This window comes from Pinus tabuliformis, chromosome J, assembly GCF_031772625.1.
Source record: "Pinus tabuliformis cultivar Carrire ecotype Pingquan chromosome J, CPIR1, whole genome shotgun sequence".
NCBI classification, from domain to species: Eukaryota; Viridiplantae; Streptophyta; class Pinopsida; order Pinales; family Pinaceae; genus Pinus; species Pinus tabuliformis.
In genome coordinates, this window is record NC_142295.1 from 1516541646 (window position 1) to 1516564865 (window position 23220).

The following is a 23220-nucleotide window of genomic DNA, read 5'->3' on the forward strand; positions in this document are numbered from 1 at the left end:
GAATTTCTAATCCAATTGACAAAGTCATAAGCATGGAAATAACACTAAACACTATGCGTTCTATTCAAATTCAAAAACTGCTAAGGAAATGAAATTAACAGTATACCAATCCACGCAGGGCTCGTCCACGTTTCAATGGTACACTGAAGTAAACTCAAGCAATGAGAGTATTAACGCATAAACACTGCTGGAGTAAAACCATGACTATATTCAAGTGCTGAAGATTGCAATCACATACAAAAGTTTTGTTCTCAAACGATGTACATAGATAGTAATCGTAACTGTAATTGTTCTTAAAACAAAAAAAATACGCAGTCTTTATCGGCCTGTCCCTATCTGAATCGAATGTACATTCATTAAGCAAATGTTTCTGCTTTTATAATGGAATGATTTTTGGTCATTTCTAATCTAAACCAATTTCCAAAAAGAAACAAAACGAAACCGATTTGGGAAACCATGGCTTTTACTGCCTTTGTAACCAAAAGGTTGGGGTTTCACCAGCGTGGACCGCATAACCAGGAGCTTTTTATTTGCTGTAGAATCAATTTTTCACCATGCATGTACATTCCAGGTCTCGTTCCTGTCCATTTCGTTGGCTTTCCTGTCATGCCACGTGTCAGATGATAAACCATTTACAGGATGTTATGACTTCCTGTAATCTTTTTATTGAAAATTCCTAATTTCTAACATAAAAATTGATAAATTAAATTTAATGCAAACTAACAACTATAATGCTATTATAATCAATTCCGAGGGATATAAGGGGTCTATGGAGGAAAAAGGTAGACAAATGATGGTGTTTCTAGAAGAAAAAGATGGTAATGGAATGGTACCAGCACCAGCTTTCCAACATAACCAAATCTCTGCAATGGAGAATGCCAATACTAGTTCTGTCCAAATGATAGAAGCATTACATAGGTTTTATTGGAAATTTTATCCAATGTTCTATGGAAAGAGAAACGATGTATTTGGTATGCATTACTTACTGCTCAAGCCCTTCTAGTTTGATCATCCTCCATAGGCTATTTGTTGCAAGGGTTTTTTCCTCTTTCTCCTCCATCCTTCCTATCACATCTCGTTTAAACCTATGATCACACACACATAGAGTTTAAACAAGAACTTCTATTAGTTTTCAGGAAATTGTGATATACAATGAAAAAATAGATGATTGAATGACATCTTACTTAGAAATTTAGACCACCAACATTCCTATGTACTTGAAGAACTCCAAATGTGTCAGAACAAAAGACATCTGATAATAGAGAGTGTCCAAGAATTCCCATTAGGCCTTTACATTCATAAGTATACTTATTTTTTCATATCTTCATGTGGTCTTCTAGATCCATTACCTTATTCATCTCCTAGTGTGGTCTCACAGTGCTACTTCCATGAGAAGATTCTTAATCAAAGCTGATGCTCTTAGGGGTTTCAATTACAATAGACTCATCCCTTGCAAAAAATGTGTCTGAAATTCAGAAGACACGATATTATTATTCACTTATCCTCCTATCTATGCAATGTTCAAAGCATAGGATATGGTGAATGACTTCACATAGACATTGTTCCAGCTACTACTGCACATCATCCCCCAACCCACCTGGCCCCAAGTTTATCTGGCAAGAGACTTCCACCTGATGTGAAAACCTTAATACCATTGGAAGCAACTTGGGTGATGGTTGTAGTCTACTCTACTTTTCCCTTGAGGAAAAAATGTTCACCTTTCACTATAAAGAGTCTATGTTGAATTTGCCACTATGTTGTTTCTATCAATGGATCTAGATGGGAAAGTAGCTTACTTATTTCAAGGACAGGTTCTTACAATTGAATAATAAATATGACCTCAAAGAGAGTAATCTTCAATGAGAATAACACATGGGGAAGGAATAGGAGGGAAATGCTGACCCAACCACCACACATGATCCTCTGCCCCATCCATATTTTTGAGTCTATTTTTTTATCATGGTCATGGCATGATGTAATCATGGGAAATTTTCCTTTTTATCCTCATAGGGTTGTGTTCTCCCTCTAATGTTCTTAGTAAGGGGTGTAAACACCCACTCTATCTCTTCCATCTACTAAGATTTCCCAATGAATTCATGGAAGTGGAAGGATAAATTTCTGCCTCTACCACCATTCAGTCCTTATAAATCCTTTACCTAGATATAATTCCTTCATTTGCTGATAAATAAGCCTCCCATTTTTTTTTAACTTGCATCATGCTAAACCCTAAAAGGATTATAAAAGAAGCATAATCCTCATCGTCCACACATAGAGTTTTCTTACTGAGACACTTTAAAGGGTGGAGACAATTGGTAGAGAATCCCACACATAATTAATTTGCTTTTTGTTAATATTTTGGAAAAGGATAAGCCCCTAGAAGATAGCAGTAGGTTCAACAATTTTGTTTGTTGTCCTTTATCATCCTCAAGATAAATTATGGATGGAATTTCCAGATAGGTTGCAATTGGTGCACCTACCACCTACAGGTCCTATGTTCCCCTTGGACATTCCATCAAAAAGTAGTCCCTGAAGGGTATGGATAAAATGAATTCTAGGAGGGACACGAGAGATACAAAGTTGTGGGGATTTGGAGCCAATCTCTCATTTGCAGGCTTCAAATTCCATAGACATGTCTTTCCCCATTAAAAATTGGGTTTTTTGGAGCCAATCTCACATTTGCAGGCTTCAAATTCCACAGACCTATCTTTCCCCATTAAAAATTAGATTTTCACAACTTTCTTTGGAGGGACATGGAATACCCCAAGCCTTGGGGCCTTGGAGCCAATCATGCATTTGAATTCTTTAGAGAATACATACCTATCTATTCCTTTTAAAATTAGATTTTAACAACTCTCTCAAAAGGGAAATTTCTTAGGCTATGATTCTGTGAGCTGGTTCCATGTCATCAAAAATCAGTTTATTTCTAGCTTGTTAGGTTTTCCTTTGAGTAAAACTAGTCAACCGTAATGCCAGGCCCATAAGAGAGTACTCCAGTTCGTGGTTTCCCTTACCTCATGCATTTTTAGATCCTCAAGAATTCTTCTCCAAGATTTGATAGTTAATGGACAATTTAAAAAATTGCCTAGAGTATTCATCATCAAATCCACACATAAAAAATTCCATGTAATATTAAAGAAGAATGGAGCTTAAAGACATGAGACTGTTAAGATGGATCTACGCTAGTGTAGCACAATCAAATTCCTCTACTGGGTTCCCCTCTTTTTCATTTCAAAGATTTAACAGAACCCTCATTGTCTTAATTTGTGCATGGTCTTTTCTCTAGGCATTATTTCCCTTTCTTCTGACTGACTTGATATGCAAATAAGAGATGACAACGATCTTTGAAAAGTAGGTAGCTTTACCTGTGGATGAGGAAACGCCTCAGGTATGTTTTTAGCAACATTGACAGGAAGATCATAAGTCGCACATCCTTCAGAGTACACCACAACTTCTTCCAAACAGGGAATCAGACCATGGTTCCTTGTTGACAAAACAGTCACAAAAAAGTCTAGAACACAAACGTCGGTGCATATGCCCACTACCAAAACCTGCAACCTCAAATGTCATTACATGAAATAAGTAAATAGATGTTGTTTATATGATGAATAACTGAAAAGATTTATGAAATTATAAATAAGAGAAGAAATTAAGAATATGTCAGAATTCATATACCACCATAATTTTTTTCTTTCAAAACCACACATTTTCAATTAGATGATAAAATGTCATAGGGAACATCATCTATTACCATTTCGGCATCATTCCAAGTTATTAAATTATTCCAAGCATTATTGTTGTGGAAATTAAATTAAATCATTAACCTATGCTTAATCTGTCTTGTCCAACCTCCCATATATTACCATTTCCACAAAAAATAACAAAAAAAGAGTATTCAATCACAAGACTAATATTGTTAACTAGTTTTTTGCAAACAATCAAGAACAAAAGAAAACATATGATAAAAAAATCAACCTGTCATGTAACAATGAACTGTAATCTAGATTTTGATGTGAGTGAGTACTAAGATATTAAGGTCCTGAAACCAACCACATGAATTCCATTGGCTTGCACCCAATTAATAAATGAATTTGAGCCATCCTTTTGTATACATCCAATGAAGCCATTGATGCAATCTTTACACTGAATAGTTGCATGTGGATCTTTCTCCAACCACTCAAGAGTCGCGGAATCCTCCATGTTAATGATGACTCTTACCAATAACATTATATGTTGTTAGACATCTTATGTAATGTCAAGTACAATGGTATCTTATGTAATGTCAAGTAAAACAATACCATATTTATGCTTATTCGTAGATATGACTCATTTTTTCCCAAAAAATAGCTTTGGGGAGAACCTCCCCATCTTCTCCAGAATTTCCAAATGAATGGCAGGTCAACTGCCAATAGAAGATGTGGACAAGAGGCTTTCTAATCAATGAATAAGTTCTTACAAGTTACAGTTTTGAGTTGAGGCTTCACTCACTACCTAATCACATGGAGGTGAAACTGCACTAAGTATCTTTTTCAGTGGCACAATAAATTTCGTTAGGAAATACTGAAGTTACAGAAAATAGTTTTCCAAGGAATAGCTTGCATAGGCTATAGTATTGATGTTGTCATGGAAGAATCATGAAGCAAAACAACTTGGGATTACATTAGCACATGATTTTTTAATTTTTAATTTTATTCTAGGTTCAAAACTTAAATACAAATCCATGCTTATTATACCACTTCTCCATGGCTTTGCAGGTTCATGGACATAATGGATAGCCCATGTGTAGAAAAGTAGTTAAATAGGAATAAAGATGACCTATGTGGCAAAGGATGATGCTACCAACTTGAAATGGATTGCCTTGATGATAAAAAATGGCATTGGCAAAAAAGGAATGAAATGCATGGCAAAAATGCCATCAACATCGGGAGAGTACAAATGTCAATAGTACAGAGGCCTTTCAATATGGATACTCTATTGTATGTGCTATGATCTTGGATGATGTCCTTGATGACATGCTGTAGTGAGAAAATATTTTTCCATATGGACATCTTATTGTGTAGTCCTTGACAGAATCTCATAGCATGAAGGCCCTACTGTATGAGCTTACATTAAAGGTTTTCAATATAAGATGATGTCTTGTAGAATGGATAAATCATAACAACATAGATGCTTTGTTGTATGGACTTGGTATGGATGCCCTTCTTGAAATTATGAAGTGTTGTATGAACATCCTACTAGCTGTGATTCTTGCTAGGCATTGTCAAAATTTACAAGAAAAATATCATAGAATACCTGTTAGTGTCAAGACTTCATGATCCAAGCCAAAAAATCAAGAAATGATAAAAGAAACATTAATACACTATTTGAAAATGCAACAAGTGACTAAAATGTATAGGGTTAGAATAGGTAAAATATCATCTCAGAGCACAAAACCAAAACCAAGCCTTGTTGATCCAAGATAATGCATAGGAAGACATAGAACAACAACCCAAAGCATTTTGGATAGAGGAGACTAAGGAGAGCAAGAGTTCAAGCACATAATTATACTTTCAAGGGCAGAATTAATGTGATCACGATCCCCAGAATATCTTTATAACAACATTGCATGTCATTGTTTATATACTCTGAATACATGTTATAATAAACATCAAAAATAATAAATAGAAAAAAAATGAAATGAAAAGAAAAATTAGATGTCCTTTAAAACTGCTTACCTATTCATTCTCTTTAGAATCTGAAAATGAAGCTCCCACAGATTCTAACTATTGTAACTGTGGTAGTTGTTGAGGAATTTATTGAATAGGTTGCGATTGAAGTGGAGACTGTTGAAAGGACTATGAAGAATGACCTTGGGAATGGAGAGAATGAAGTTGAACTTGTGTTTGTCTAGGCTCCAAACTTCATGAAATTAGTCTGATGTTGATGGTTTAGTCATTGAAATTGTTGATATTGAAGGGGTGGTGCAGATGGAGGTGGAGGTAGCATAGTTTGCATAGAAGGTTGTACAGATTGTGTGATAGGAAACAAAGAAGCAAGTCTTCATGATTGTTTCCTTTGTGAGAAAGGAATGTTGCTCGATGATGGTGTCACAGGTGACAGAAATTCAAAATCTCGGGGGATTAGAGCCAAGGGAAGAACCCACATCGGCCTGATATTTTGGTACCATTCCTAATGGAATTTTTGTACTTGATGACCTAGAGTCATTCACTTAAGTCATAGGGTGACCAGTAGAATGAGTTAAATTGAATGAATATGACAAGCCATAACTTGAATTTTTGTGGCCAGGAACAAAAATTTGAAGTGTTCTTAGCCTTGATTATGAAGTTGGGCTATCATTTTGATGTGTTAGGTGAGGAGGCCGACCCATTACAGGTCAATTCCCTAATGAAACTTGACTACTTTGCAGCAAAGATGATGTCTCAGTAGAAGTATCTCTGATATTTTGAGACACAATACCTGATTGCAAAAGAGAAGATGGCTGGTGCTCTTCATACTCCTACATTAAGAAAAATATAATTCTGTTAAATAATGAATCCATACAGGTGAGGATAGTTTTAGATAGAGGAGGAATGACCTGTTATAGAGTTTATGTGAACCCAACGTTTCAGACTACCAAGTGAGTCCATCATCATTAAGATCTGAAGAATATCTATTCATGCATCCGCTGATGATGGACTCACTTGGTAGTCCGAAACATTGGGTTCAAAAAACTCTATAACAAGTCATTCCTCCTCTATCTAAAAATATAATTATGTTAGACATCCTTTATCTTTACATTCTAAGGAAATCACTAAAAACCCAAGAAGGAAAAAAGGAAACAGGGAATACTTTTCATCAAACTAATTAGATCAAAGAAGGCAACAAGGAGAAAGCAACCCTACCATTCTAGGAGGTCATCTCTACTCACTCATCATAGGTCTATCCATATGAGACAAGGGTCCACGCATTTGCCAATCATGGTCAGGAAGAGCAAGTTCCAGACCCATTCTTTTCTCTCTCTCTCTAAGCCTAACCACTTCTTTAGGTCACCATGAAAATAATCATACTTCCTTGAGTTATCACTTCCTCTACCATGATTCTCCAATCTTGGGCTCATATCCTCTCAAAGTATTCTTCTTCCTCTGAATTTCACCAGTTTCTAGTCACCATTCTACTGCTTATTATATCAATTTCTTGAGGTAGTTGTACATGTGAAAGTAGTCCATGTGAATATCTCTAGCCCCTGTAATTTCCATAGGCATCAATTAGAGTACCATGTATTGGTTGATGCCTCCAATCATAGCCATTCCTTGAACCATATGCTACACTCATATTAGTAGTAACAAGTTTCCTGAGGTAATATCCATCACCTTTCCCACCCATTATCCTTCTCTTCTTTCCTGTCATTCAGCCTTCCAACAATCCTTGATGGAGAAGGAGTCCTTCCAACTCCAATTCTTGATGATGCCAGAGGAGCACTCTTGCCTCCAACACTTGATAGAGAAGGATCCCTTCCAATTCCAACTCTTGGTGGAGAGGAAACCCTTCCACCTCTTAACCTGGAGAGCAGAGGGGAAGGTTTTCCAATTCCCATCCATAACTACTGCAAAGTTTAAGGTAGCATCACAATATCCCTCAGACAAAAAGGGAAAAATGCATCAGTTAGAAGCAATAGACGTTTATAATTGACATTAGGAACCATGCCAGTAAAAAATGTGATGGTTGTGAGCTGAGACTGACCTCACTCATGCCACCATCACCAAAAAGGTTACTGCATAAGCTTTCCTCTTGTCCAATTTTAGGGAATATGCTACACCTATTGAATGAGGAAGTTTTGTCCTGGAATATGCACAGGATACATGGAATGTAGTAAGAACTCGCAAACATCCCAAAATATTTTTAACAAAATAAACCCAAAGAACAATATACCTGATAGGTAAATTCATAAAGATAACAACCATTCAAGTGGAGGAGACCCTTATGCTATAGGGGATGATATAGTGAAGTAATTCAATGCATTGAATCCATAATGGATAGGCATCTGGTGCCCTTTTCCATAATCAACACAATTCCCAAAGCACTGGTTTGCAAATTCTTGCATTGTGAAACTGCACCAAGTAAGGACTCATGTTTCTCGATACTACACACATTAAAAACATCAGCCCTTTCAGTTAAGATTACTATAGTCTTAAGTATTTTGGCAGTACATTCTACCATCTATAAAAGCCTTCTAGAAGAATAATATAGACCTGAAGGTGCTTGTTAATGAAAGAATTCATAACCCTGGTGGGGTGCTGGGATTGGTTTAAAAGTGGTATTGTTATCTATATGAAAATGTTCCAAAAGTTAAAACCACAATGTATAGGAATTTGGTAGGCTAGCTCTTGCTTTAGAACAACCATACAAGTTAAGATTCCATTCTCAGCCAAGGTCTTTAGCACTAAAGAAGCCAATTAAGATAATGTCTTGGAAAACATTTTTATTCTCAATTTCTAAACTAGCACATCTTGATCAAACTATTTACCTGGGCAAAGACCACATCATCAATAGTCAAAGTTGTTGTTGATGCAATATCGATGGCCTCTTCTCCATTACTCGTAAGATAGAAAGGAATTCTTCTTTGCCTCTGCTTCATAAAATATGGTGTCCATAACTTGAAGAGTTACCATACTCTCATACATTTTCAATGCCAATTCCTTGCTAATCTGACAAACACCAAAATTGTGGATATTGATGTCACAGATAGACTCATGATTATATATACAATAAATAAGTTCCCCATTAGAGCAATGGAGCTCATTAAATATTAATAAGAAACATAGATCATGTGACTAAAGCCATCAATGGAAATCTGACTCCCAACCTCATTCAAAACTTTGTAGCAAGGTATACACTTATTTGAAGACTCAGATATGAAGTTCATTTCATAAGTGAGCTCAACTTTCCTGCCTGGAATATCTAGAAACTATCAATTCAAAAAAACAAAATGAAATCAAAATTGTAATAGTAATCATTTATTTTCTAGCATTTAAATTTGCAGTTCAGAATAACAATCTACACAACTTTTATTCTCCCTAATTTTCAAACATGTCTTGACTATGTTGAATTAATGACTAATTTTGAATAAATTGGTTGAACATTGAGCTTTCTAAATGCATTTTTGAATTATAAGGAGCTTTTGAAATGCATTTTTGAAGTCTAAGTCAAACTGCAACAAAGGCATCATAGGGAAGAGTTTTTAAAAAACTATTTTCAAATGAAAATATGCTCAGGCTCACATTGCAATAGATAATAGAAGCGTTGATTCTAAATAAGGTTTTGTACAACCAATCTTCAATTTGAATGAGATTCAATAGCCATCATGAAGAGCTTAAATTGTAAATGAATTGTCTATAAATGAAAATTCAATAATCCCAACATCACTGGACGTAGACTGAGGGATGAGGTGTGACCAAATACCCAAGGTAATGCACCACAGGGAGGAAAGCAGAGATTCTATTGATAAAGAAAGAGAGGTACAAATCAGATTTTACCTATGGAGAGGTGGCTTCCTAAATCCTCTTTCTTCAGTTTTTAACTTTTTGGTCTTCTCTTGGACTTCTACAAGTCCTTGGCCTTTAACCAACAACATTCCTTCCTTTGGCAGGGATCAAAGAGGGTCAATCACTTAAGCTCTCACAACATTTTTTCCACACAACCTTGCAGTTAAAGGTTCTTTCTGCAACCAAATAACAAAATGTTTCTCTCTCCAAAAGGTGTTTAATGGATTCCCTAAGTGTAGGTTTTATAAATTTTGGGGCTTGGGAGGCCCCTCCATCCTCCATGCAACCTTCAAAGGTGCCTCATGCCAAAAATCTTGAAAGAAAGGCAGCCCTGTGTGTGATTTGTTGCTTTGGTTGTCTACACACTGCCATGTCAATTTTGAGGCTTGTCCAATCTGGGTCACACTGTTTTGGAAGAAAAACCTATGACCTTGGTGGCAGCTGGTGGTAGGTGAAATTTTTTTAGGCTTGTCCAGTGTGGGCCACACTGGTTTGGATGCAAAACCAGTGACCTCGATGGCAGGCGAAACTGAGGGTATTGACACTGAGGGGGATGAATTCATTAATTTTGGTCATTTTTTAAAGTTCTAAGTTGTTGCATAGGTTTTGCATCTTCACTGGAAGCAAAAACAGTGACCTTGGCAGCAGCTAGTGGTAGTTGAAATGTTGAGGCTTGTCCAGTGTGGGCTACACTAGTTTGGAAGCAAAACTAGTGATCTTGGTGGCAACTAGTGGTAGGTGAAACTTGGGGCATTTACATTGAGGGGGTTGAATTCACTGATTTTGGCCCTTTTTAAAGGTCTAAGCTGCTGCATAGGTCCTGCATCTTCAAATTTGAGTGATAAGGGACCTGATGGTGTCCTTAATGTCATGTAATGGTCGAAACATTAAAATATGGTATAGGCTAGCTGACTCGGTGTTAAGGATACTCTATATTGTTGAAGCAGGGATATGATATGTTTCCCACTCACTCACATTATTGGAGGGTATATGAGCAAAGGAAGAGAATTATTAGAAAAAGACTGAATTGTGGGAATGTGACATTTTTCCTCCTATTGTGGGAAAGATTCCCAATAAGCCCTGCTAAAGTGCTTTATTTGGTTGGTTTGCTTCTCTATTTTGTAAGGACATAAGTCTTTCCTCTCTTTTGTGATATATTTTTCACCATCAAGGCTTTTGTTTTGATATGTTAGGGTTAGTGGGAACTTTTTGGGACACTTTTAAAATATTTTTTTGAATGTAAAAGATGCACAACATCCGAGAAACGATTCCAGGGTGGTTTCCGGGTTCCAGAAATGCGCTCCAGACCCACCAGAAACCAATTTCAGGGATGCATAGAATAAAATACTACTAAATTGAAAAGTGTTATGTTTTGCATCAAATATTTGGAATTAGAACTTTGATTGATAAAATGTTTAGCTATATAGGTGGTGCTTTTGAAGTGGCAAAGACACATCAGATGTTTAACTACCTGATCAAGGTAATAAATCTACTGTAAATAAATGAAGAAACATATATATACACACATTTGTGTTGTTGACATGTGAATGCTTAAGAAAAATATACATTGTTGTTGATTAGTTCATATAAACTCTCGTAATTCTGAGTAATCTGACTTAAAATATGAAACATTGGTATTATTTTAGAGAAACTTGTTGATTAACTATTTTGGAATAAATACCCTTGAGTTTCGAATAAACTTGGAGCAAACTAAGGGAATTTGAATGTTGTTTTGAGCATGTTGTGGACAAAACCTTTGAGAAAGATTGTAGACTTGTATGTGTTAAAAATGGAAACTTGGGCCAAATTCCACTTTGGACAGCTCCTTTCAGGAAGATAATTGTGGCATTGAATTCCTCTTTTCGAGAGGATCAAAATCGACCTAAATATCATCAAATTTGGATAAGGAGAAATGGATTTTTGGATTTATGTTCTCTCACATATAAATTATCAAGGCCGGTCTCTCCTTTATCTTCAAACCCAATGGCTAGTATATATAGAAGTGCCTACTACTTCATTTCACACATCTATCTCACAATATTTACTCTCTGAAATAGCCGCAAGAGAAAGGTGTTTCCAGCAAAGGAGGAAGGGCTAGGTTATTGTCTTGGTAGGGTTGTTTGATGGGCTAAATTCTTTAGCCAAAAGACCAAACCTCCTTGGGACAAGTGTGGGCCTATGTATATAGTATGGACTGTTCAAGGCCTCCTTATCTTCTATTACAGGTCTGAGGTTTGAGCTGAAGCTGTTGTTGTGTATAAAGGTTAATCTAAGGATGTTTTGGGCATGATCTTTATGGTAAATCTATCCTTGAAGCAAGCCACATTTGTTTGGGTCACCTACAGCCAAGTCGCAAGCCTTAAGTACCCTATTTTGGAGGCTGAGAATCTTCATCTAGGAAACCGTAGTCAGTTATGCCTCATCAGGAGGTTGTACAGTTGGTTTTTGAAGCTTAAGGGCATCGTGTATCTGGAGAGACTGTCCGAAGGGAAGCCGCAGTCAATAGAAGGTCTAGAAGGAAGTTAATAGGGGTTGTAACAAACTGTGTTTATGCCCTATCCAGTCATACTAGAATTGCTGAGAAGTCACCAGTCATTGGAGCTTGCACAGAATGCTAGATTTGCAGCTTTGTTTGAGCCATCTCCTTATCTAAGGGCAGTGGTATTAGACCTTCACATTCACAAGTCATTCTGAATTTGAATTATTGTTTTCTCTCTCTCTGTTGAACATTTGATATTAATGATAAGAATAGACAAAGGGCTTTCCCCATCTTGGGGAATTTCCCTAGCTTTAGCCATATCCTTGAGCTCTCTTCTCTTGGCTTGTCTTCTGCTCCTATCATTTACGTTCTTTCTTCAGTTACTCCTTATATGATAACGAGTTATGTGATTGCTAATGCAATCAAAATGGATTGACAAATGGGCTAATATGGATCTATGAAGTAACTAAGAACATGTCCCAAATTTAACGTGGTATCAAAGCCAAGTGAGGACAAGCCCAAGAAAAAGAGAATGTAATCACTAAGGAACTTGTTGACAAATCCCCATCACATCAAAAGTCAGAGGAATTCCCAAGCCGAGCTCCTTGTGGCATTAAATCAAATTCCTAGTCATAGTTACGATGAGTAAGTCAAATCTGTGCTCATTTTGAAAGTGCAATTCCTTATTTCTGGCCAGATTTAGAGACACTCATGTGCATTTGCCTGTGGAAGGATATTCCACTTTTCAGGTCAAAATCTTCCATGACTTTAGGGTCGAGCCACTGTGGTATCCTGCTTGAAGAGTTGTAGTACTTGTTTTAAACGGAAAAAATAGCAATCATATAGCTTGAGCAAGGCCATTAGCAAGGTAGTTTCAATAACCAGGGTAAGGACTCAAGAGTATTACCTATGCTGCCAAGATTATCAGAAAAGAGACTCAGAACTGTGACCCAAAAGGTATTTTCAGAAAATTGGTTATTTTTGTTAGGGATAGAATATTGTTTATGATGTCTTATATCAAAGGTTCATGTGTGTAATGAATATTGGACAAAATTTTAGTCAATTATAAATACGATGTTTGGACAGCGTTTGAACATTCATTCATGGCATCTACATCGAATGAAAATCTGTGCCCTAGACTGTGGGGCAATGTGAGTTCTTGTTTTTTAAATGATGGTAATATTAAGCCCTAATCTAAGCATAAACCAGTAATTGAAGGAGCCTCCTAGGACCTGAGATTAGTCTTTGTAATTTCTTGGTAAGGGTGACTTTCTAAGGAACATTCTAATTCAAAAGAAAAGAACTATAATAGAGAAGGTTGTGAGTCATTGGATTGATATGATCCTTAAACAATATGAAAGCATGTTTGAAACATAGCAGCTCTGAATAGAGGGGTGAAGCAGACAACACTCATTTGAGATACTGTCTTGAAAAAATTCATTCTACCCTCCTAAAGAACAGAACTTTATACTCCTAACCTAATGTGCCAAGATTTGTCTGCATGAAAATTTTGTGGTAAATTTGACTCTAACATTTCAAAATATTTCAATGGAATCAGCAGTAAAGGATATCAATGTTGTCCTATTTATGCCATCTCAGGTTTATGAAATAAGGCTTATCATCTCACAACAAAAATCTCATCACCTTTCTCTCAGTCTCCTGCAATATGAAGAGTATTTGTCGACCTGTGGAGAGAGTATGAATTTGACTATCTCAGTGAAATAATAACAATGACTTCAATATATATATATATATAGACACACACACACACACACACAGTCAGATCTACTTGAGGTTGTGGAGAATTTTGATTTACAGTGACAATATTGTGATTAAGTGAGAGCTTCTACAAAAACCCTAGGTTGTTCACATCAGTGAATATTTGTTTACGTTGGAAAAAATGAAAGCTTCAGACATTGAAATCATTTTTTAAATTCATCTTGAAGCCCTATATCAACCTCATTGAAAGAAGCAATCCTGAAATATCATCTCAGGCTTGTATAGTTGTGGCAAAGATGTGTATATGTTGACAATGAAGTATGAATCAACAGTCTTCTAGACACTATTCTTGGCAGGTATCTTCAATGGTACATTCCTCATGAGTAGAAATATTCAAGGATTATAGGAGTACATCATCAAGTACTCACATCTGGTTAAATTTCTAATTATGAGCTTATGATGCCAATAATGATACAAAATACTTCTCTTAATAAACTAAATAAATTAGTTCAGATCCTCCATTGACTTGAGAAATAAGTTAACAATTGTACTATCTCCATATCTCTGATTCTTAGCAACTATAAGTGTTCATCATCCAATATCAAATTCTAGAGTATGGTTGAAGATGTTGTCTACATCATTATGTCCTATCAAGAATCTAGAAATATCTATGAGATCTCTACTTGCAGTCTAATCAAAAGGAAGCCTTGAAACAATCAAATATTGTAATGAAGGTTGCAACCTTGGAAGTTTCTTCCTTTTTCAAGGACATGGACTAGTCCCTTGCAGCAACCTCTATAATAATCATAAAGAACAGTGGGAGGATCATTGACTTCATTAAGAATGGTGACATGGATTCAAATGCCTAGACAAGAAGGACCTTCGTATGATGGATTGGTAGATGTCATGAACCATCTCGTTGATTGGATGATCTCATGGGAGGACTTCTTCAACCTGGGTTAAGAAATGCCATGATACTAATTAACAATGTAAACTTTGAAACGGGAACTATAAACTCAAAATGGGAACTCTGGCCAAAAAACCCCGAAAAATCATCAAAAACAGTGCTAAAAACGAAAAGTGTTGACGCTGGAATAACACCTTTTTTTTTCCAAGCTAAATTTTCAACGTGTTTTAAAAATGACGGTGAAAACCAATTTTTGGTGCAAAAATTGTCTAAAAAACGCCCTCAAAACGAAGTGTTGATGTTCGAATAACATTTTTTTTTTCTCAATGGTAAATTTTGTGCAAAAAACACCCTCAAAACGAAAAGTGTTGATGCTGGGATAACAATTTTTTTTCAAGGGTGAAATTTCAACATTTCAAAATAATAGCATAAAATATTTTATCATGACCCCAAAAAACATTAAAATTTAAAAAAAAAAAAAAAAAAAAAAAAATTAAATTTAAATTTAAATTAAAACAATGAAAAAACAGAAAACAAAAAATAAAAAATAAAAAATAAAAATAACAAAACATAAATAAAAATATATACTAAAAACAAAAAATAAAATTAAAAACACAAAACAAAAAAATTCACACATCAAAATAAAATCAATCATAGAAATGTGAAATGTAAAAAAAAACAAAAAAACAAAAACAAAAAAAAACAAAACAAAATTAACCTATAATAAATATGAATTAAAAAACTAGAAAAAAATTACAAATTATAAACAAATAAATAGTAAAAAAAACATATCTAAAAAAAATTGGGGAAAAAAAAAACAGTTTTTTCTAGATTAAAAAAAGATTAAAAAAATCATTAACAAAAACTAGCAAAAAAAAAAAAAAACAAACTAGATTAAACAAAAATAGAAAATTAACAAAAAAATAAAATTAAAAACTAGTAAAATTAATATTAAAAACATTTAAAAAAAACTAAAAAGACAAAAATAAGCTTAAATTATTAAAAAAAAAAAAACTAAAAGAAATCGAAATTTTAAAAATATAGGTATTTTCCAATAAAAAAAAATAAAAAAAATTAAAGAACATTTTCAACTTACAAAAAAAAGACTTTTTGATTTAAAAATAAATAAATAAATAAATTTTTTTTTTAAATTTTCATAATTTATTTAAAAACAAACAAAAAAATTAAAGGTAATTTTTTTTTTAAACGTAATTTTTTTTTTTAATTTGAAAGAAAAAATTCATTAAAGAGTAGTAATAAAAATTATTAAATTTTAATTTATTAAAAGAAATTAATAAAAAAATCTATTAAAATATTTTAATAAAAATTAAATTTTAATTTTTCTTTATAAATTTTGTTTTCAAACAATTATTTATTTATTTCAAAATACAAATCATTAAAAAAAAAAAAAAAAATTCTTAAAACAAATTTAATTTTTAAATTTAAAATTTAAAAAATTACTTTTTTTTTTAAATTAATATATCAAAAAAAATTAATTATAAATATGTTTGTTAAAAAAAATTAAAATATTATTAAACATTTTTTTATTTTTTATTTATTCAAAGAATTTTAAAAAAAAATATTAAAATTTTTTAATGAAATTTATGGTTTTATTAAAAAAATAATAAAAAAAAATAAGCGCCCTCGGCCGTGCCACCACCGGGCGGCGGGAGGGCTGTGGGTCGATTCGGGGATTGACCCACAACCCTCCCGCCGCCCGGTGGTGGCGCGGCTGGGGGCCCTTATTTTTTTTTTTTTTTTAATAAAACCATAAATTTCATTAAAAAAGTTTTAATATTTTTTTAAAAAATTATTTTAATAAATAAAAAATAAAAAAATGTTTAATAATATTTTTTATTTTTTTTTAACAAACATATTTATAATTAATTTTTTTATATATTAATTAAAAAAAAAAATTAATAATTTTTTAAATTTTAAAATAAAAAATTAAAAAAAATTTAAGAAAATTAAAAAAAAAAATTATGATTTGTATTTTGAAATAAATAAATAGTTGTTTAAAAAAAACATTATAAATTTTTTTTTTTAATTAAAAATAGATGGTTTAAAAAAAATGTAATTTTTTTTTTTTTTTAACATAAAATGTAGGTTTAATTTTTTTTTATGTTTTTTTAAATATAAAATGTAGTTTTAATAATTTGAACTTTTAAATTTAAGTTTTTCCAAATTCTTTATGGTTTGTGAGATTTTTTTTTTTTTACATTTTTTGTTTTTTTTTAATATTAATTTCACTAGTTTTTTTAATTTTTTTCGTTATTTTTCTATTTTTTCTTTAAACTAGTTTGTTTCTAATTTTTTTTTTCCTTGTTTTTGCTAATATTTTTTTTTTTATTGCTCAATATTTACTTAATTATATATATATATATATATATATATATATATATATATATATATATATTTTACTTTTGTTTTTTTTTTCCAAATTCTTTTATGGTTTATGATATAATTTTTTTTTAACATTTTTTATTTTTTGTTTTTGTCTTTTTTATATATATTTTTATATTTGTTTTTTAGAGACAATTATTTCATGTGGATTGAAAACTTAATTAATGATGTATAAATATGTAGAATATCGAAAATGTAAAATATCAACCTTCTTCTTTAAATATGCAAATCAATAAAAGCCCCACTACAAAAAAAAAAAAAATAAACTAGAAAATATGAAGAAGAAGATCACTTCCAAAATTATTGAATTTACGAAATAATTATTTACATTTCATACATTAGAAAATTTAAAGTCAAAAAATAGGTCTTTTAAAAAAAAAGTTATGAAATAATTATTTACATTTCATACATTAGAAAATTTAAATTCAAAAAATAGGTCTTTTAAAAAAAGGGTCTGATGCAGAATAACCATTTTTTAAAATTAGCATGAAAATTACTACCATTCTAAAACACAATGTACATAAAAAAAATGAAAGTGCAAAAAACTATGCTCTAAAAAAAACATGTGTGTTCTGCATCACCCCTTTTCAAAATCGGTCACTTTTTTGCTATCTCTACAAAACGGGTAACAGTATCAGTTCCCGTTTCAAAGTTTACATTGTTAATTTTCTTTCTGATTTGGAGTAAAGAGATTTACAAATGCATTTGTTGTATGATAAATCTTCATATTAAAATTCAGGGGTAGATTAATGAAGGCTTGATGTCCAGCTAAAAAAAGACTTCAGAGGGAATTAAGAAATCCCTGGAAAAATGTCTAGCTATATCTCCAAAGTTGCATTATGATTCATTAACTAAAAGAACAATCTTGGCAAATGGACCATAGGAATAATGGAAGGAAAGATATTTGGTTGCAGACAACTCAATACTTAGAGGAAGCCATGGTCACAGATGCAACCATTAACTAATGATGATCCTCTCATTTATCAAAATGAGAGGGAGATGATTTTTAAAGTCAAAGTCCTAAACTTGATTCACTTCTTCCTTAACATAGACTATTTGTGGGTGTTCTGATTTAGGTCTGCCTATCTATCTATGCCTTGATGTACTTTACCTAGAATTTGAGTTGTGTATGTGAAGAATGGAAATCACACATACAATTTTAGATCTCTTAGAAGCCACATTTATCTCATGGATGAATCAAAGACTAAAGACTGTTGCTCTAAGAGCACCATTGAAGTTGAATATATAAAACAACATGCATGATTATGAAGCTAGTTAGTTGAGGAAGCTCTTCAATAATACATTTAAGCACATGCTGGTAAATATTGTTGTATATTGTGATTCATCTTTTAAAGAACCCATGACAGCTCCTTATATTGGATACCTCTATTTTCATATGGTATAGAGGAAAGAAATCAATCTCTATTATTTCTGGTTGAATGTGAAGGTTACGTCATATGTGCGTAACCTCTTAGTAAGGACAAAATTATCTTTCTTAAAAGAGAGGTTGGGAGTCATGGATAGGCCCTATTAAGAGGGTCCCGCTTGAGTTGGACATTGAGCTCTAGGAGCTCTTGGGGACCATAGGGTGAGTGGTTCACCTTCCCTTATAGGTGCACTAGGTACAAGGTGAGTGGTTCATCTTCCCCTGTGATACCTCATGATGATAAATGACATATGGGGTGAGTGGTTCACCTTCCTCTATGGTGGTTTTCATGTGTGTAGGGTGAGTGGTTCCCCTTCACCTACGAGGTTGGCATAGGATGAGTGGTTCACCTTCTTCTATAGCATAAGAGAAGGATGAGTGGTTCACCTTCTTCTGCGGATACCCCAATGAGATATGCATATAAGCATCTGCTTGTTATCACATACGGACATGTCGGTGGGACGTGGTTCATCCTTTCCCCACATGTAGGATATCCAAGCCCTAGAATTTATGCTTGACATGTAGGTGGGATGTGGTTCACCCTTTCCCCATGTGTAGGATCCTTCTTACAATTGTTGGTTAGCATGCATGTGGGACGTGGTTCATCCTTTCCCTATCGTCTCAGTGATTTGCATGTGTGTAGGATGTGGTTTATCATTTCCCTATGATGGTTGTAATATGTGACTGTAGGATGTGGTTCATCCTTTCCCTGCATGTGTTTGAAAGCATGATGTGGTTTACTCTTTCCCTGTTATTTCTATAGTATCATCCTACCCATGTAGTCTGAGACACATGGGAAGTACCTCTCATCTAGCCAATGAGCTGGGAAAAGTGGATAGGGACTATAGCACTACCGATGGATGCATTTTGTCCTATCGTACTCCCTGTCTAGGATGCATGATGTTCAACAACTTGATCACTTGGGATCAAGACCAATTGGGATTTGAACCCTGGTTATGTGGACTGACTGTTGTCAGTGGAGAGTGGTAAGGAATTATGACTCAATCTTCATCAATTCTTCTTCATTACATATATCAGTGTTCAAATAATATTACATGAGGTGCAGAGATGGTTTATAATGACACAATGGCATAATGATTGGTGACAATGGCTAATGGATTGATAGGTGGAATTCTCCCTAGTTGAGAGTGAGTGTTAAAAATGGAAACTTGGGCTAAATTCCACTTTGGACAGCTCCTTTCGGGAAGATAATTGTGGCATTGAATTCCTCTTTTCGAGACAATCAAAATCGACCTAAATATCATAAAATTTGGATAAGGAGAAATGGATTTTTGGATTTATGTTCTCTCACATATAAATTATCAAGGTCGGTCTCTCCTTTATGTTGGCTCATCAAGCCCAATAGTCACGTCCCTTCAAACCCAATGGCTAGTATATATAGAAGTGCCTACTACCTCATTTCACACATCTATCTCACAATATTTACTCTTTGAAATAGCTATAGGAGAAAGGTGTTTCCAACGAAGGAGGAAGGGCTAGGTTATTGTCTTGGAAGGGTTGTTTGATGGGCTAAATTCTTTAGCCAGAAGACCAAACCTCCTTGGGACAAGTGTGGGCCTATGTGTGGATTATTCTGAGCCTCCTTATCTTCTATTATAGGTCTGAGGTTTGAGCTGAAGTTGTCACTGTGTATAAAGGTTGATCTATGGATGTTTTGGGTGTGATATTTATGGTAAATCTATCCTTGAAGCAAGCCGCATTTGTTTGGGTCACCTACAACAAGGTCGCAGGCCTTAAGTACCCTATTCTGGAGGTCGAGAATCTTCAGCTAGGAAGTTGCAGTAAGTTATGCCTCATCAAGTGGTTGTACAGTTGGTTTTTGAAGCCTAAGGGCATTGTGTATCTGGAGAGACAGTCTGAAGGGAAGTCACAATCAATAGAAGGTCTAGAAGGCAGTGAATAGGGGTTGTAATAGACTATGTTTATTCCCTATCCAATCATACCAAAATTGCAGAGAAGTCACCAGTCGTTTGGAGCTTGCATAGAATGCTAGATTTGCAGCTTTGTTTGAGCCATCTCCTTTGATCTCAAATAACTTTAATATTAAACCATGCCAACACATGCCAAAGCATACCAAGGCATCTCAATGCATGCTAATACTTTCCAAGTGCCAACATGTGCCAAGTGCCAATGTGTGTCAAGGAATGTTACACATGCTATGGAGTGGCAGGGCATGTCAACGAGTGTTAAGGTGTGCCAAAGAGAGCCAATGCATACCAAGGAGTGTTAGGGAGTACTAGGGCAACACAAGGGAGCACTAGGTCAAACTACATGGAAATGAATGAACATGATCATGTGTCAAGGAGTGTTAGTGAGTGATAGGCGTGCCAAGGAGGGAGTAACAAGACATGTTAGGTAGTGGTAAGGCATACTAGGTAATACTAAGGCATGTGAAGAAGTGCCAGAGTGTGCTAACATGTGCCAAATAGTGTCAAGGCATGCCAGGAAGTGCCAAAGTGTGCTAACATGTGCCAAATAGTCTCAAGGCATGCCAAGACATGCAAGGTGCTAAGGCATGCCAAGATGTGTAGGGTACCAGGGTGTGCTAACATGTGTCAAGGAGTTTCAAGGCAACAAAAGGGAGAAGCAAGCTAAAATTCAAGGAAATGAACACATAAGAGGGTTAATAAGTAAAGAATTTATCTTTTTCAAAAGGGGTATGCTAGGCACACTAATAATAGGTTCCAATACATGTTAAGTTCCCACGTGTGCCAAATACTAATGTATTTCAATGCATGGCAAGGTGTTTCAGGGCGTGATAGGGACTGCAATGTTGGAAATAATACTGAGAGGGGGGGGGGGTGAATCAGTATTATCAAGTTCTTTTAATAAATCTTTCTTATTTATACTTTGAATTATTTTTGCATGTCAGTACCATAAAATAATGAGCATGAACAAGAAAAACAGATAGTCACACCAAAGAACACCAGATATAAGGTGGAAACCCAATGTGGGTGAAAACCACCTGCTGCAATATGTCTCTATCTTCTTTCAAATTAGAAACTCCTTTTACAATGGTTTTGTACTGGTGCAGTCCTTTACCAGTACGCAGGCTGCAACCTGCAGAGAGCTACAACTCTCTCTCGTTTTCCAGTCTCTCCTGGAAGGGAGCTACAACCCCCTACTTCTTTTCTTTCAAGGACCACTTTTCATAAATTTTCAAACTGGATCCATGAACATCAAATGATCATCAAGTACAAGTAAATCACCCAGTCAACTGCAGTAACCAGATCAATAGAACAGTAAACTAAACCCAGAACACCTTATCAACAGAGAAAAGTCAGTCAAATAAATGCCTTAAGACAGATACGCAATTTTTCTTTATCTGGCATGCGTTGCTACGCACTTCACCTTCTGCACCTCTGCGTATCCCCGCAGAGAGCCTTGAGCTGCACTACGTATCTACGCATTGTTTCCTTAAATGCGCCACGTACCTTCACTGTGCCCACGCACCCACTGCTTCTATCGCGCCGCGTACTACTACTGTGGCCACACACTCTCAGATGCTATCGCGCCGCGTATCCACGCACCTGCGGCTTATGTAGCGCCGCGTACTTTCACTGTGCCTCCGCACCTGAACCTCTGTCGCGCTGCGTACCCACGCACTGCGCCTTCTTCTGCTCTGCGTACCCACGCACTGCGCCTTCTTCTGTTGTGCGTACCCACACACTTGCACTATTAATCACCTGCGTACCTCTGATTAGGGCCAAATTGGCAGTCCCCCAGTGTGCCACAGATAGTCTGATTCCCAGATCTGATCATGCGCCCGAGAGATCACACTTCATAGATTCACTTTCAACTTCACTTTTATATAGATCAAGCTTTTAAACTGATAACCCAATATTTCAGATCTTAAGATATTCAATTTGCAAAGATGCATTAGCCAAGTGATCTCCTTCCCTATTTATAGTCAAGCCCTTATTAACACCATGGGACAAAACTGTCAATAACCAATACAAGGGATCCAAACCGGGGCAAAATTAGATCCTATACCACGAGCCAAAACTATAGAATCAAGAATGGCGGGCTAAATACCACGGGCCAACCATAAGAAACCCCACGTGAGCGCGCTTCTCTGCCTTGAAGTGAGTGAACTGGGGGTACGCACCTCATGAACGGGTAACCTGTGGGTATGAACGCACTTCCTAGCCGGCGTACCTGCGGGTACGCACCTTTTGAACCATTCACCTGTGTACCTCTTAATTTCCAACATTTTGAGAGCCTGATCAGAGCATTGCTACTTGAGGGTGTTGCCATCAAGTACAACATCTGTAACATAGAGCCATACCAGAATCATAATGCCAACAATCTCCCCCTTTGGACTTGATGGCAACCTTAAGATCTCAACGTCATTCTCCCCCTTTGACATCAAGGGCAAAGGGTTATGCTCTCCCTAAGAACATGCTCCCTATAAACCAGATCTGCAAAGAAGAACCATAATCCACCAAACACCATAAATGACCATGAAAGAGATAGAGACATATTACAGCAATATTCAGACCAACATCCATGATATACTTCCTCCATAATGCCAACAATGCATTATATGCTCCCCCTGAACCTGTGCCATTCGATCTTCGACCAATCGGCAACCCAGCAAATGTACGCATATACCCCAGATGATCCTTGCGTACAACCATCAATCAGAAGAGATTCAACAACATGATGATGCATCAACAACCCCCAGCTTTTGCCTGAGGTATTCAAAGGTCTCCCTGGGCAATGGTTTGGTGAGTATATCAGCAAC